The sequence below is a fragment of the Palaemon carinicauda genome, chromosome 1 (assembly GCF_036898095.1).
Source record: "Palaemon carinicauda isolate YSFRI2023 chromosome 1, ASM3689809v2, whole genome shotgun sequence".
NCBI lineage: Eukaryota > Metazoa > Arthropoda > Malacostraca > Decapoda > Palaemonidae > Palaemon > Palaemon carinicauda.
Genome location: NC_090725.1, coordinates 268,272,392 through 268,289,485, shown reverse-complemented (window position 1 = coordinate 268,289,485; position 17,094 = coordinate 268,272,392). Strand labels below are relative to the sequence as shown.

General features: G+C 49.2%; 2 protein-coding genes across 3 annotated transcripts in view; one reads left to right on the top strand and one right to left on the bottom strand.

The window, feature by feature from the left end:
- LOC137656083 (uncharacterized) overlaps window positions 1-17,094 on the top strand; it is a 534,405-nt gene that overhangs the window by 158,852 nt on the left and 358,459 nt on the right. The gene's annotated exons all lie outside the window — the stretch shown is intronic.
- LOC137645962 (uncharacterized) overlaps window positions 1-17,094 on the bottom strand; it is a 119,240-nt gene that overhangs the window by 3,662 nt on the left and 98,484 nt on the right. The window lies entirely within an intron of this gene.

Here is a 17,094-nt window from a genome sequence, read left to right as displayed (position 1 = left end):
ATAGTCTGAAGACAGTCAGACGAAGAGCGTGGAGGCCTTGGTGTACCTTCTTTACGTGTGGCTGACGTAGAAGGTCCACCCTTAGGGGAAGTGTTTTGGGAACGTCTACAAGCCATCGAAGTACCTCGGTGAACCATTCTCTCGCGGGCCAGAGGGGAGCAACTAGCGTCAACCTTGTCCCTTCGTGAGAGGCGAACTTCTGCAGTACCTTGTTGACAATCTTGAACGGAGGGAATGCATATAGATCTAGATGAGACCAATCTAGGAGAAAGGCATCTATATGAACTGCAGTTGGGTCCGGGATTGGTGAGCAATATATTGGGAGCCTCTTGGTCATCGAGGTTGCGAAGAGATCTATGGTCGGCTGGCCCCAGGTGGCCCAAAGACTCTTGCATACATCCTTGTGGAGGGTCCATTCTGTTGGAAGAATTTGTCCCTTCCGACTGAGACAATCTGCCATGACATTCAAGTTGCCTTGGATGAACCTCGTAACAAGCGATATGTTTAGACCTTTTGACCAGGTGAGGAGGTCCCTTGCGATCTCGTACAGCGTCAGTGAGTGGGTCCCTCCTTGCTTGGAGATGTACGCCAAAGCCGTGGTGTTGTCCGAGTTCACCTCCACCACTTTGCCTTGAAAGAGAGACCTGAAGCTTTTCAAGGCCAGATGTACTGCCAGTAGCTCCTTGCAGTTGATATGCATTGTCCTTTGACTCGAGTTCCATATTCCCGAGCATTCCCGACCGTCTAATGTCGCGCCCCAGCCTACGTCCGATGCGTCCGAGAAGAGAACGTGGTTGGGAGTCTGAACAGCCAGGGGCAGACCCTCTCTGAGGCTGATACTGTCCTTCCACCATGTCAGGCAAGACTTCATCTTCTCGGAAATGGGGATCGAGACCGCTTCTAGCGTCTTGTCCTTTTTCCAGTGAAATGCTAGGTGATATTGAAGAGGACGGAGGTGTAGTCTTCCTAATGCTACGAACTGTTCGAGGGATGATAGCGTCCCTATCAGACTCATCCACTTCCTGACTGAACATCGTTCCTTCTTCAGCATGTTCTGGATGCATAACTGGGCTTGGCTTGTTCTGGGGGCCGACGGAAAAGCCCGAAAAGCTAGACTGTGAATCTCCATCCCTAAATACACAATAGTTTGGGATGGGACCACTTGTGACTTTTCCATATTGACAAGGAGACCCAATTCCTTGGTCAGATCTAGAGTCCACTTTAGATCCTTCAGACAGCGACGACTGGAAGAAGCTCTGAGAAGCCAGTCGTCCAAATAGAGGGAGGCTCGGATGTCCGCTAAATGAAGGAATTTGGCTACATTCCTCATCAGCCTCGTAAACACAAGAGGAGCTGTGCTTAGGCCAAAGCACAGGGCTTGAAACTGGTAGACAACCTTTTCGAAAACGAATCTCAGAAAAGGTTGGGAGTCCGGGTGGATGGGGACGTGGAAGTAGGCGTCCCTTAGGTCTAACGAGACCATCCAGTCTTCCCTTCTGACCGCTGCTAGAACCGACTTTGTGGTCTCCATGGAGAACGTCTGCTCTGTGACAAAGACGTTCAGCGCACTGACGTCTAGCACCGGCCTCCACCCTCCTGTCTTCTTGGACACCAAGAAGAGACGGTTGTAGAATCCTGGGGTTTGATGGTCCAGGACTTTGACTACCGCTCCCTTCTCTAGTAAGAGAGACACTTCCTGTTTCAATGCCCGTCTCTTGTCTTCCTCTCTGTACCTGGGAGAGAGATCGATGGGGGACGTTGCTAGAGGGGGTTTTCGTACAAACGGGATCTTGTACCCCTCTCTGAGCAACTTCACAGATTGTGCATCTGCGCCTCTCTTTTCCCAGGTCTGCCAGAAGTTCTTGAGTCTGGCTCCCACTGCTGTCTGAAGAAGTTGGCAGTCAGACTCTGCCCTTAAAGGACTTGGTTCCTTTCTTCTTTCCACGTCTCCCTTCGGCACGAGCCCCTCCTCTGCTGGAGGCTCTGCCACGAAAGGGCGGAATAAAACGGGACGCTGGAGTGTCCATCCTTGGTCTAGCTGACAAGGTAGGCAAAGGGGGTAGCTTTGCGAGCAGAGGACGCAACAAGATCATGAGTATCCTTCTGTATCAAAGAAGCAGCAATCTCCTTAATCAGGTCCTCTGGAAAAAGGCACTTAGAAAGAGGAGCAAACAGAAGTTCGGATCTCTGGCATGGTGTAACTCCAGCTGAAAGGAATGAACACAGGTTTTCACGCTTCTTAAGGACTCCGGACACAAAGGATGCAGCAAGCTCATTAGACCCATCACGTATGGCCTTGTCCATGCAGGACATAATGAGCAAGGAAGTCTCCTTCTCCGTCGGAGAGATCTTTCTGCTTAGAGCTCCTAGACACCAGTCTAAGAAGTTGAATACCTCGAAGGCTCTAAAAATCCCTTTCAAAAGGTGGTCCAGGTCCGAAGATGACCAACATATCTTCGAGCGTCTCATGGCTAGGCGGCGGGGAGAGTCTACAAGACTTGAGAAGTCGCCCTGGACAGAGGCAGGAACTCCCAAGCCGAGAACTTCTCCCGTGGCATACCAGACGCTCGATCTAGAAGAGAGTCTAGCCGGGGGAAACGTAAAAGCTGTCTTCCCTAAACTCTTTTTGGGCTGCAGCCATTCTCCAATCACTCGCAAAGCTCTCTTGGACGAGCGTGCGAGGACGAGTCTAGTAAAGGCAGGAGCAGTTGACGGCATGCCTAACACAAACTCTGACGGAGGCGAACGCGGAGCTACAGACACAAACTGGTCCGGAAACATCTCTTTGAACAGGGCCAAAACTTTCCTAAAGTCCAAAGAGGGTTGCGCAGACTTGGGCTCGTCCATTTCTGAGTGTGGTTCATCTTCATGTGCAGCACCATCATCATCAGAAAGTCCCTCATCCGATAACTGATGAGGGAACGGCAACGGAGTGGGTAACGGCTGGTTGGCTGAGTCCGGCCGCACGGGTGCATGCGTGACTGAGCCGGACGCAACGTCATGGAACTGTTGCCCAGTCTGTGAGCTGGCAACAACCATAGCAGCGCGGGGACGCACAGCGTCTACTCCAGACTGTCTAGACTGATGTGGGTGCGCAGTGGCAACCACACTGGGTTGCGGAGGTTGACGCACCGCGTCAAAACAAAACAACTCTGACGGTTGTTGTACCTCACGGACGTCAACGGATACCTCCGTGCGTCGCTGAACGTCAACATGCGGCTGGCAGATCACACTGGAACGCATGGGTGGCGGAACTCTCTCAACTGGAGTGCGTGAGAAGGTTACCTCAGCGTCCCCAGGACGCACAACCGATCGTGTGGGTGGTTGTAGGCAAGGAGCTGCACTAGCTACTGGTGCGGCAGCAACCTTCTCCGCACGAAAGTCCTGCATAAGCGACGTGAGTTGCGACTGCATGTCTTGCAGTAAAGACCACTTAGGGTCTACAGGAGCAGGTGCGGCGACAGACGGTGTAACTGTCTGAAGCGGTACCGCTTTGCCTCTCTTAGGAGGTGAGCAGTCATCGGATGACTGCAGCGAGTCCGAACTGACCCAGTGGCTACAGCTGGGCCGTTGGACTTGCGCGGAAGGGACCGACTTGCGCTTTAACGGTCATGAGACCTTGGTCCATGGTTTCTTGCGAGAAACCTCTTCCGCAGACGAGGTATAAATGGGCTCTCTCGTCTTTGTTAGGCAGGGGCGATCTTGGGTAGATACGCCCGATACCACGGAGGGAACGTCTGTTCGCTGATTAAAGCCTCTCGAACCCATTTGTCGTACGACATTGCTTCTCCCCTGGACTTGGGAGCTTGCAAGAGGTCCCGGACTAGGAGGACGACAGGCACGAACAGACGAACCCTCAAGCGCAACACTATCCACAACACTATCACTCACTTTATCACTTCCCACTGCACTTTTACACTTCAGCTCCTTGACATCCGCCATGAGCTGATTACGGTCACAAGCCAGTGACTCAACTCTCTCACCCAGAGCTTGGATGGCACGCATCATATCAACCATCGAAGGTTCCTGAGTGCCAGAAGGGGGATTAGGAGCAACCACTACAGGGGAAGGAATAGGTTGTGGGGCATGAGGAGAGGAAATGTCAATAGAACGAGAGGAACTTCTCCTAACTCTATCTCTCTCTAGCCTACGTGTATATTTTTGGAATTCGATAAAATCGAATTCCGAAAGCCCAACGCACTCCTCACATCGATCTTCCAATTGACAGGTTTTATCCCGACAATTGGAACAAACAGTGTGAGGGTCGATAGAGGCCTTCGGAAGACGCCTTGAACAGTCCCTAGCATTGCACTTCCTAAATTTTGGGACTTGTGAAGGGTCAGCCATTTTGAATTGGTCAAAGGGGAATTCAAAAACTATCAAAAAGTCATCAACAAAGAATCCGTAATCAAAAAGAGTTCAAGGAATTGTGAAGAAAAAGCCTGCACAGCGAAAGCTCAAAACTAGAATAGTGTACTTCACCAATTAGTTGTGAAAACAAATCCAGTTAGCAACAGCGAATAAGCACGTCTTGTCGGGAGCACGACAGAGAGAAAATTGAGTTCTTTGTTTACATTGAGTACTGGGTACTTGGACGACAGATGGCGCTGTTGGGCACACCCGCAACCTGTGTAGCGATCGCTGGCGAATTTTACCTTAGAGTTTTCTGTCGAGCAACAGAGTTGCAGCTATTATAATCACCGGCTAAGTTAAATATTGAAAAATACGTAATCAAATTTAGAAAATATAAAACGTAAAGTAAAAAAATACAAAATTAGAAAAAAGGAAAAAAAAATTTTATTTGAAGAATATTGTAAAGTTGTGTTCCTATTTCCTGCCACTTGTAAATATGTTTCCTATAACCCAGTGTTAATGTTTTCTGCCATTTATTAATGTTTTTTAAAGTTAAGTTCTTATGTTTTCTGTCTCCTCCTCTACCGAGCCGCCACTTCGCTCTCGGACATCGCCTCACTCCAAAGGTATGGTTCCACACTTTTATTATAATTTTGCTGTTTGCTCTAATTATACATTTTTTTACTGGTTACTAATGATTAGGTCAATGGTACCAGTAGATTGGGTCTGTGCATGTATTGTACCACTATATAAGGGTAAGGGAGATGTGCATGAGTGTTGTAATTCAAGAGGTATTAGTTTGTTGAGTGTAGTTGGAAAAGTGTATGGTAGAGTACTGATTAATAGGATTAAGGATAAAACAGAGAATGCAATCTTGGAAGTACAGGGTGGTTTTAGAAGAGGTAGGGGTTGTATGAATCAGATTTTTACAGTTAGGCAGATATGCGAGAAATATTTAGCAAAAGGTAAGGAGGTGTATGTTGCGTTTATGAATCTGGAGAAAGCATATGATAGAGTTGATAGGGAAGCAATGTGGAATGTGATGAGGTTATATGGAGTTGGTGGAAGGTTGTTGCAAGCAGTGAAAAGTTTCTACAAAGGTAGTAAAGCATGTGTTAGAATAGGAAATGAAGTGAGCGATTGGTTTCCGGTAAGAGTGGGGCTGAGACAGGGATGTGTGATGTCGCCGTGGTTGTTTAACTTGTATGTTGATAGAGTGGTGAGAGAGGTGAATGCTCGAGTGCTTGGACGAGGATTAAAACTGGTAGGCGAGAATGATCATGAATGGGAGGTAAATCAGTTGTTGTTTGCGGATGATACTGTACTGGTAGCACACACAGAAGAGAAGCTTGACTGACTAGTGACAGAATTTGGAAGGGTGTGTGAGAGAAGGAAGTTGAGAGTTAATGTGGGTAAGAGTAAGGTTATGAGATGTACGAGAAGGGAAGGTGGTGCAAGGTTGAATGTCATGTTGAATGGAGAGTTACTTGAGGAGGTGGATCAGTTTAAGTACTTGGGGTCTGTTGTTGCAGCAAATGGTGGAGTGGAAGCAGATGTACGTCAGAGAGTCAATGAAGGTTGCAAAGTGTTGGGGGCAGTTAAGGGAGTAGTAAAAAAAAGAGGGTTGGGCATGAATGTAAAGAGAGTTCTATATGAGAAAGTGATTGTACCAACTGTGATGTATGGATCGGAGTTGTGGGGAATGAAAGTGATGGAGAGACAGAAATTGAATGTGTTTGAGATGAAGTGTCTGAGGAGTATGGCTGGTGTATCTCGAGTAGATAGGGTTAGGAACGAAGTGGTGAGGGTGAGAACGGGTGTAAGAAATGAGTTAGCGGCTAGAGTGGATATGAATGTGTTGAGGTGGTTTGGCCATGTTGAGAGAATGGAAAATGGCTGTCTGCTAAAGAAGGTGATGAATGCAAGAGTTGATGGGAGAAATACAAGAGGAAGGCCAAGGTTTGGGTGGATGGATGGTGTGAAGAAAGCTCTGGGTGATAGGAGGATAGATGTGAGAGAGGCAAGAGAGCATGCTAGAAATAGGAATGAATGGCGAGCGATTGTGACGCAGTTCCGGTAGGCCCTGCTGCTTCCTCCGGTGCCTTAGATGACCGCAGAGGTAGCAGCAGTAGGGGACTCAGCAGTATGAAGCTTCATCTGTGGTGGAAATGTGGGAGGTTGGGCTGTGGCACCCTAGCAGTACCAGCTGAACTCGGCTGAGTCCCTGGTTAGGCTGGAGGAACGTAGAGAGTAGAGGTCCCCTTTTTTGTTTTGTTTCTTGTTAATGTCGGCTACCCCCCAAAATTGGGGGAAGTGCCTTTGGTATATGTATGTATGTATGACTAATGATTAGGTTATTATTAAATGATCCAAATGTTTGTACAGTACTGTATTTCATTGAGTTTAGCGTGGAATTTAGCCTTCGAATAACATTTAATGTAGGGCCTGGAACGAATAAGGCTATTTACATGTAAAATGCGACTCACAACAAGAAAAAATCATGGTACAAAGGCCACTATGGAACCAATTAATTTTGTGATGTGAGGCATTATTGTAATATAACGACAGTCCAGATATTAATAGCTAGATCAGGAATAAGAAATTTAATAGTCTATAAGTTCTTGTTCAGAAAATTAGGATGAGAATCAGAAGCTGAAGACCAGACAAGAGAGCAATACTCAAAACAAGGAAGAATGAAAGAATTAAAAAACTTCTCCAGAATCGATTGATCACCAAAAATCTTAAAAGACTTTCTCAATAAGACAATTTTTTGTGCCGTTGAAGAAGACAGACCTAATGTGTTTCTCAAAATAAAATTTGCTGTAGAGAATAACACTAAAATTCTAAGTCATACAGAGTTAAAGAAACATTTTCAATGCTGAGTTCCAGATGTTGAAGAGCCACTGTCCTTGACCTACTGTACTTACAATCATACTTTGAGTTTTGTTAGGATTCAACTTCATGCCCCATAACTTGCACCAAGCACTAAGTTTAGCTTGGTCTCTATTAAGAGATTCAGCAATCCCAGAACTACAATCAGGAGATGGAATTGATGCAAAAAGTGTAGCATCATCTGCATATACAACAAGCTTGTTTTCTAGGCCAAACCACGTCATGTGTATACAGTATGAAAAGTAATGGGCCAAGAACACTACCCTGAGGAACAGCAGGGGAAGATCGTTGGGGAACGTTCCCATCTCTTCCTGCTCTCTCAGGCATACGCAATGTCCTGCGTTTGTGAGGAGAAGAACAAAGAGAGGGAGAACGGCAAGAACGTCTGCGCTCCGGTTAGGGCCTGGAGGCTCGTGAAAGAGAAGGCTTGAGAGTTCTCCTTTCACGACAACAAAAACATTCCTTCGAACGGTGCCGTTCTGGAGAACGCTGATGATGGTCAAGAGATTGTTCTGGTTTTGGCAATAGCTGCCTGGCAGGCGAGTGATCATGAGCCACTGGAGGGTGACAAGCCGTCAACTGTCGACGAGCTGCTAATGGGATCGGCAATTGAAGAGCAGGTGTCCAATGCCAGTTGCCTGCCGATCGGTTAGGGGATTGGTGTGTTGGCAATTGGCGAGCAGCGAGGGACTAATGCCGTTTGACTTCCGATATCCTAGGAAATCTGCGAGTCGCTGTAGAACGGCGAGCCGACGGTCACTGGCGAGCAGTCAAAGGCCGAAGGGGAGCAGGCGAACAGCAAGACGTTGAAGTATGCCTAATCGTTGGTGAGTGACGAACCGTAGGCGAAAGGCAAACCGTAAGTGAATGGTGACCCATTGGGGAGATCAGTGAGTTGGTAGAGAACAGCCGATAGTGAGCGGGCAAACTGCAAGACGTCGGCAAGCGGCGCACTATAAGAAAATGGCAAACCATAGGCAAACGAGGTGATTGGTGAGCTGACAGTGACTGACAAGCAGTCGAAGGCCGAGGGTGAGCGGGCGAACGGCGAAATGTTGGAGAATGCCGAATCATTGCCAAGCAGCAAACCGTAGGAGAACAGCGAACCATAGGCAAACAGCAAATCGTTGGTGAATGGTGAGCCGTTGGGAGATCGGCGAGCCGATGGCGACGGGCGAGCAGTCAAAGGCCGATGGTGAGCGGGCGAACAGTGTGATGTTGGAGAATGTCGAATCGTCGGCAAGCGGCAAACCATAGGAGAATAGCAAACTGTAGGTGAATGGGGAATCGGTGGGGAGTGGTGTGTTGTCCGTGAACAGCGGACTATTGGCAAACAGTGATCAGCTGCTCGTTGACGAGTGACAAGGAGCCAGGTGGCTAGAAGCAGTTGGTGAACCACGAACAGCACTTTGTTGGTGAGCAGTCGATGAGTAGAGAGGGACTGACGAACGCCGCAAGACTGGCAAATGACGAGTCCTAGACAAGTCTGTGGAAACAGGCGAAGGTCGGGAACCAGCTGGCGAGCGGCGAGACAGGCGGGAGTCGTCAGACTGACGGTCTCTAGATGACAGCTGATCCTCTGAATGGGATTGTTTGGCAGCGGAAGAAGGAGAGCCAAACAGCCGTCTCTTTGCTTGCGAGTTTGTTGCCGGCAAGGAAGATCCTCCACAGGAGCGGGGTAACCAGCAGGCTGATCTCTGGCAGGCCTCCGAAAAGGAGTCTCTATGGGTGGTCTCTGTCGCAAACGAGAGAGGTGATCACCCTTAAGAAAACTTGCCTCGGACTTTGCTCTGCCCCAAAAGGATGATCAGCAAGGGGGGGAAGCGAAGTCCTCGGCAGTGGCGGTAGCAGTGGAGGATGAGGCAGGGCAGAAATCAGAGGCGGGGGGACAGAAAACTCCTCAGGGTCAAGAAGATCCACACTGACTAGAACCATCGGGTCAACCTCCGAGACGGAAGAACGTTGCCATTCTGCACTCCGCCAAAGGATCTGCAACAAACCCTTCTTCAAAGGCAGGCCGCCAGGGGAGTGGTGGGGCTGCTTCGGTAGAGGAATCAACACGTCTCTCGAGTACTGAGGTTGTCCTGGAGCTAATTGCCCTGCGCTACTGCTGTTCGACAGTTCCCCGGAGCAGGAGCTTCGGAGGAAGGTCAAGGGATGGAAGAAGAAGCTTTGGGTTTCTTCTGCTTTGAAGAAAACCGCGAAGAAGAAGAAACCCTTTTAGCCTTCTTCTTCCACCAGAGCCCATACCTTTCTAACTGGTAGGCAAACCACTCCCACCATTCATCATAAGTATTGTTGGTATCACACCATTCACCTTTGCAGGAAGGGATACAAACGGTGAGGATCGATGTCGATGGAAGATATAAATGTCATGAAAGAGCGGCCCTCAGGTCCAGGGCAGGTTTACATCGCTGGCAAAAAGGTACACACACAAACTATAAAAAAAAAGAAAAATAAAGATTAGTAATAATGGTGAGGGGAAGAGAGGTGACAACCATTCTTCAACCAAGCCAAAAGCAAAGTGAGTAACAGACACAGGTGTGTGAGTGAGAGGGGTAGCTACTACCCTCCATTCCCCCCGCCCACTAACTAGCAGGTGGTTGGTTAACCCTTGCTAAAATTCTAATGGCTCGTCTTTCAGCTTCCTCGAAAGTAATACCCATATAAATAGCATAGGTTTGTATTTTAGTTACGGAACAAGCGAAAATCACAAATTTTAAGTAATTTGTATTTTTCCTAACAGTACTTACCTCGAACTACTTTCTTAGGAGTATCTGGGATCTCCTCCCAACCGACCAGAGTTTTGTGTAGTTTACCCTACTCCCGTTTTCTGTGGGGGTTAACCTCAGGCGGAGTGCTACGCACCCTGAGGCTAACCCCGGGTCCGGGAGCATGCTTTCTCAGGTCTCGACCTCCAGTAAGTTCTTGGTAGGCACTCGGAAAAGGAAGGGTGGGCCATTACCCGAAAGTAGTTCGAGGTAAGTACTACAGTGATACCTCGGTACTCGACCATAATCCGTTCGAGATCCGTGTTCGACCTCCGATTTGTTCGAGTACCGAATTTTTTTTCCCCATAAGAAATAATGGTATATATTCTATTCCGTTCCCAAGCACTCGAACAGGCCCAAAATATTAATAAAACGTGTACCTAAACAACAATAATTATCTAAATGTGTATGAAATTGGTCAGAAAATCCTATAAAACAATTTTAAACCATTTACTGTACTAAAATAAAACAATTTTAAACCATTTTCTGTACTGTAGTGAACATACCTTTGAGCAGCGGTTCGATGGCATACAGGGATGGATGTGGAGAGGATGGAAGGGGGAGGTTACTGCTTGGAAGGAGAGTCCCCTTCCATGATGTGGCGGGGTAGTTCTCCTTCAGGAGTTGTTTCTCTCTCCAATGAAAGGGTGGGCAGATCTATTTCAGGGGTTTCTTCTCTTCTTTGTCTCTTCTTTGGAGGAGAAACAGGCTTTGATGTAGCAGCTTTCTTTTCTTTTGTGAAAAACTGGTCTATTGTTAATTGTTTCTTCCTCCTCTGCAGTATTCTTCGAAAATGATACATGACACTATCATTAAACATATGCACTGCCCGGTTTGCTACTGCAATTTCTGGGTGGTATTTTTCAGCAAAAGCCTGCACATCTGCCCACTTGGAACAAATTTCATTGATGAGAGAACTTGGAACATCCTCCCTTACCTCATCCTCTTCTGAAGATTCCTGCTCCACAATCAGATCCTGCTGCTGTTGTTGTTGCAGGTGCAACAATTCCTCCACAGTCAACTCGGTAGAATGGCTTTCTACAAGCTCATCAATATCATCCTTGTCGACCTCAAGCCCCAAACTCCTGCCCATGACAACAATTTCCTCAACGACATCAGTGTCATCAGAAATTACAGGGGTAGCAGTGCTTGGACCCGCCTCTGGTTGGAAACCTTCAAACTCCCTCTCTGTGACACATGATGGCCACAGCTTACGCCAGGCAGAGTTCAATGTCCTATAGGTCACACCTCGCCAAGCTTGGTCAATCATGTTAACAGAGTTGAGGATGCTGAAGTGTTCCTTCCAGAATTCCTTTAGGGTCAACTTCGTGTCACTGGTCACTTCAAAACACTTTCTGAAAAGGGCCTTGGTATAGAGTTTTTTGAAGTTTGAAATGACCTGTTGGTCCATGGGCTGGAGTATGGGAGTAGTATTGGGGGGCAAGAATTTGATTTTGATAAAGCTGTATTCTTCTTTCAAGTCATCCTCGAGACCTGGAGGATGTGCAGGAGCATTGTCCATAACCAGAAGACATTTCATTGGCAAGCTCTTTTCAATGAGGTAAGCCTTAACCTGGGGGGCAAACACTTCGTTTATCCACTCAGTAAAGAATTGTCTTGTGACCCAAGATTTAGTGTTCGAGCGCCACATAACTGGTAGTGCACTTTTACAAATATTATTTCGTTTGAACACCCGGGGGTTGTCCGAGTGGTACACTAACAAGGGTTTGATCTTGCAATCGCCACTTGCATTTGCACACAGCAACAATGTTAGCCTATCTTTCATTGGCTTGTGACCTGGCATCTTCGTCTCGTCCTTGGTAATGTACGTATTGGCTGGCATTTTCTTCCAAAATAACCCAGTCTCATCACAATTAAAGACTTGTTGTGCGATCAAATTTTGTTCATTTATGTACCGATCGAATTCCCCCACGTATTTATCGGCTGCAATTTGATCCGAACTAGCTGCCTCCCCATGCCTAGTAACACGATGAATACCTGTTCTATTACGAAACTTTTCAAACCAACCCCTGCTCGCTTTAAATGTAAATGAATCACTTTCACTGGTACTCGGACTTTTCTTCACTAATTCTTCATAGATATGCAACGCTTTTTCACAAATGAACGCTTCACTAACACTTTCCCCGGCCAACTGTTTTTCTTTAATAAATATTAAAAGCAACTTTTCCATCTCCTCAATCACTTGTGGCCTTTGCTTAGTTACCGCCGTAACTCCCGTTGCAACATTCGCCTTCTTAATCATTTCTTTATGCTTTAAAAACGTAGAAATGGTCGACTTCGCCATTCCGTATTCTACCGCTAAATCGGACACTCGTACACCATTCTCATATTTCGCTATAATTTCCTTCTTCAACTCGATCGTTGTTCGCACTGTTTTCCTCTTCTCCTTCCCCTTAACACTCATTACTTTCTTGGGACTCATTATGAAAGCTAAAAAAGCAATTAAAAGCACTGAAAATCACTAAATCACAACGAATGCTGATCGCGCGTTGTCTGAGTGACGCTCTCGAGAGAACTGATGCTTCCCGAACAAGCGAGAGTGGCCGAGATGGCGCGATCATCACAAAGCCCATGCGGTCGTCACGTGTTCGGCTGGTCGAGTACCGAATTTTTGGTCGAGCACCGCAGCAAAAATTTCTCGAAAATTTTGGTCGAACTCCGAATTGTTCGAGTATAGAGTCGTTCGACTACCGAGGTATCACTGTATTAGGAAAAATACAAATTACTTAAAATTTGTGATTTGTTCCAACACGGAGTACTTACCTCGAACTACTTTCTTAGGAGACTTACACTTTAGCAGGTGGGAGTGGCCTTCTAGACCTAGAGACCAAGCTAAGCATGATCAGGGGAACCTAGATAGGAGGCTAGGTTCTGTTGCCATTCATGAAACACGGAAAATAGGGAAAAACTACACAAAAAGCTCTATCTTAGTGTCTAAGTAACTCACCTCTGCCAAGAATTCCTAGGAGACATGTCCTTCCAATGATCGTGTGTCTTGAAACAGGCTCAGGGGGACTACCCGAGCACATCTTCGAGCAGAAATAGGGGAAGGAAGAACAAGGGGGTTAAGGAACGAACCTGTGTCTCTTGGTCTTACCATCGGCGGTTGTTTCTGGGGCTGTCGTCAAACCGTTTGGAGCGCGGAGATGACGGTTCCTATTGAGAATCCATCCAGGGACTTCCTCGAATAGTCCTTTAGGTAGTGAGCCGTGAAGGTCGACTGGTTAGACCAGGTGCCAGGTCTCAGGATTTGGCCCACTGCCATATTCTTCTCGAATGCTAACGAGGTACTTAGACCCCTAATGTCGTGGGGCCTGGGCTTGCCCGGCAGGGGAATTCCCGCACTACTGTAAGCTCTGATAATCACCTGCTGCAGCCAGAAGGAGATGGTATTCTTTGAGATTGGCTTCTTCACTGAGCCTGTGGAGACAAACAGACTTTTGATATTAGGCCGAAGTTTAGCCGTCCTCTCTAGGTATTTCCTTATTGCCCTGACAGGGCACAGCCTTAAGTCCTTCGGGCTGTCCGAACGGGGAATTGCTGGTATTGAGAAACCCTCAAACCTGGGATCCCACACGGCTGGATTCTGGGTCTTAGCTACAAAGGATGGTATAAACTTGAAGGAAGCCTCTCGCCAACCCTTCGAGTGCGAGACCTCGTAAGACAGTCCATGAATCTCCCCTACCCTTTTTGCTGAGGCCAAAGCCAGCAGGAAAACAGTCTTGAGGGTGAGATCTTTGTCCACGATGTCTTTTGGGGGCTCGAACGGGGGTTCTGATAACATCTTCAGGACCCTGGCCACATCCCGCTGTGGCACCCTAACGGCTTGAGGGGGGCATGCCTGCTCGAAGCCCTTGATGAGCATCGAGATATGTCTAGAGGCTCCCAGGTCGATGCCCTTCAGGAGGAAAACTTGGCCTAACGCTACACGGACTCCCTTGATGGCCGGAATAGACATGTTGACCACGTCCCTGAGATAGACCAAAAGGTCCGCAACCTCCGGGATGGAGGCCTTCAGTGGCTTGATGCTCCTGGAGGAGCACCACTTAGTGAAAGTGGCCCACTTTGCTTGGTAGACCGCTGCTGATGAACGTCTCAGATACCCTGACATCCATGCTGCTGTCTTCGACGAATAGCCTTCCTTCCTCAGGAGACGCTCAATAACCTCCACGCGTGAAGGCAGAGGGACCGAGGGTTCTCGTGGAACCTTTGAAAGTGGGGCTGCCGGAGAAGGTCTGGCCTGTCTGGGAGGGGCCAAGGTGGAAGACACGCTAGTTCCTTTAGATCCATGAACCATTCTCTCTCCAGCCACCAGGGAGCTACCAAAGATATCTTCAGGTTGTGGGCCCTCCTTACTCTGTTGAGCACCTGCCTGAGCATCGTCGAGATTGTCCCAAGGGTGCTGGAAGGCGTCATCTAACGCCGCTCTTAGGTCTGGCACAGGAGAACAAAACACGGGGAGCTGTGCATTCAGTCTTGTCGCAAAGAGGTCCATCACTGGCGACCCCCATTTTTGGATGATGACTTTGGCCACTACTGGGTGTAGGGACCACTCGGCTCCTACTGCTTGTCCCATCCTGCTGAGGCCGTCGGCCAGGACGTTCCTTTTTCCCGAAATGAACCTTGCTGAGATCTTGATCTGCTCCACCTCGGCCTATTCCATTAGTTCCAACGTGAGGTAGCACAACTCCTTCGATTTTAGTCCTCCCTGCTTCTTTATGTAGGCCACCACCGTGGTGTTGTTGCACATCAGTGCCACGGTGTTTCCCCGGAGTAGATTCACGAACTCTAGGCACGCCCTTCGAACTGCCCTCATTTCTAGGACGTTTATGTGTTGAGCCTTCTCCTCGTCTGTCCATTTTCCTCTTGCTGACCTTCCGAGGAGGTGGGCACCCCAACCCCCCTTGGATGCGTCCGTGAATAGGAGCATCTCGGGAGGGTCGGCTGCGAAGGGCATTCCCTTGAGTGTGTTCGATCTGCTGCGCCACCACACCAGGACTTCCTTTGTTTCCGGGAGAACAGGAATCACTTTGTAGGGGGAGTCCCTCTGGTTCCAGAGCTCCTTCAGATTCCACTGGACCCCCCTGAGCTTGAGCCTCCCCTGGGGGACCAGTTTTTCCAACGATAAGAGATGGCCTATCAATCTTTGCCAGTCCTTCGCTCTCCCGGGCTGGTCCGACAGGAAGGGACGGAGGATCTGGTCCAAGTTGTCTAGTCTCTCCGCGGAAGGGAAAGCTCTCGCCAACCGGGAGTCCAAGACCATTCCGAGGTAGGTCATCCTGGTGGAGGGTATCAGTTGAGACTTCTCCAGGTTGATGATGATGCCCAGGACATTGCAGAACTGCAGAAGCTTCGCGCCTTGCTCCCTCAGTACTTCCCCTGAGGCTGAAAGTAACAACCATTCGTCCAGGTACCGAATCAGGCAGATGCCCCGTTCGTGTGCCCATACTGAGACTGTTGTGAAGATCCTCGTGAAGACTTGAGGAGCTGTGGACAGCCAGAAGCAGAGGGTCTTGAACTGCAATGTCTGGGTCCCCATCTTACCCTTAGGTACTTCCTGCTGGAAGGGTGTACTGGGATTTGGAAGTATGCATCCTTGAGGTCTATGGACATCTCTCCTTCTCCTGACGGTGAAGAGTCACCTTGGAGGATGGGACGAGGCTGCCAGTCCGAAGGGGCGACTCTCTCCGCTGGGCGGATTGAGCCGGAACCTTCGCGGCCTTACGCCTGTCCGATGGGGCCGGAAACGACGTATCTCTCCGTCTGTCGAATCTGCCGCTGGAAGTGAATCTGTCCAGAGTTCTGGATCTAGGACGCCAACCTGAAGAACTCGGAACTGCTGAGAACTCGGGGAGCTTGCTACGCGGGATCAGCACCCATTTTTCTCCAGGCGATCTACTTCTCCTAAACTTCCTTCTGGGGGACCTGGATTGTCTACCCCCTTGGCGAGACCTGGGGCGTGAGCGGGAACAAGAATGTCTCCTCCGGGATCTCTCACGACGTCTTCCGGACTTCTTTCGGGCCTCGCCCTCCGAGGAACAGGAACTCGCTACGGCTGACGAGTCTGACGATGCGCCGTAACTCGTCGGCGGGGCGGGCGTGCGAAGAGCCGCAGGAGGACTAACCCGACGACCGGCGGAAGACGGGGGCTGTGGGAAGATGTCTGTTAAGGTAGTCATCGGCGCTGGAGGGGAGCGTGGGCGATCTTCAATGGGGAACCAGGTTCCGAAGCCTTCCTCCATTCTCAAAAGGGACCTGTAGGGCGTCCTCGGAGGTACCCACCCGAGGGAGTCTGATGGCGGTGAGTCGTCTTTCCCGATGGCGCCCTCGGCTGTAGAGGTACTTGAAAAGCACGCCCAAGAGGCGGGAGAAGAGGCAGTAACATTCTTACCCCACATAGGGTCATCTGACGAGACGTGCCCCGCAGGCACCAGGGCTCCGTCTTCAGAACACACACCCGTCCCTCCCTCAGGCCCCTCACTTGCCTGGAATGATGCCACTACCCCACTATCCTGCAATACAGACTCCTGGGGAAGGGCCTCCGGCTTCTTCCCCGCAACGGACTTACCTGGTCCCCTACTCTGGGTAGGGGAAGGTGGTATGGAGGCTCGCCCTGACGACGCTCCTAGAGACGCAAGGGGAGAGGAGATGCTCGCCTTCTTAGGGGACCTCTTGGGCGCCTTCTTCTTCTTCGTGCCGAAGCGCACCCACTGAACTTCGTTCCACGATTCGCACTCCGGGCACATGTCCGTAGGGGAACACACTCTGCCCCTACATGACGAACACAGGAGTGCGGGTCCACCTCCGGTTTCGAAAGAAAAGCACCACACGATTTTCCGGGCATAAGCCCAGGACAACGGCGGGGATGCTCCATTATGTACTAGTAACACACCGTAAGACACAGGAACGCAAAGGGAAGGAACAAGGGAAGCACAAAGGTACCACGTGGGACCGCGGAGACACAAGGGAAGGATACAAGTATACCACGTGGAGACCACGCGAGACACAAAGGGTCGGGGACACAAAGAGTCGCACTGGGATTAAGGAGAGCGTCGAG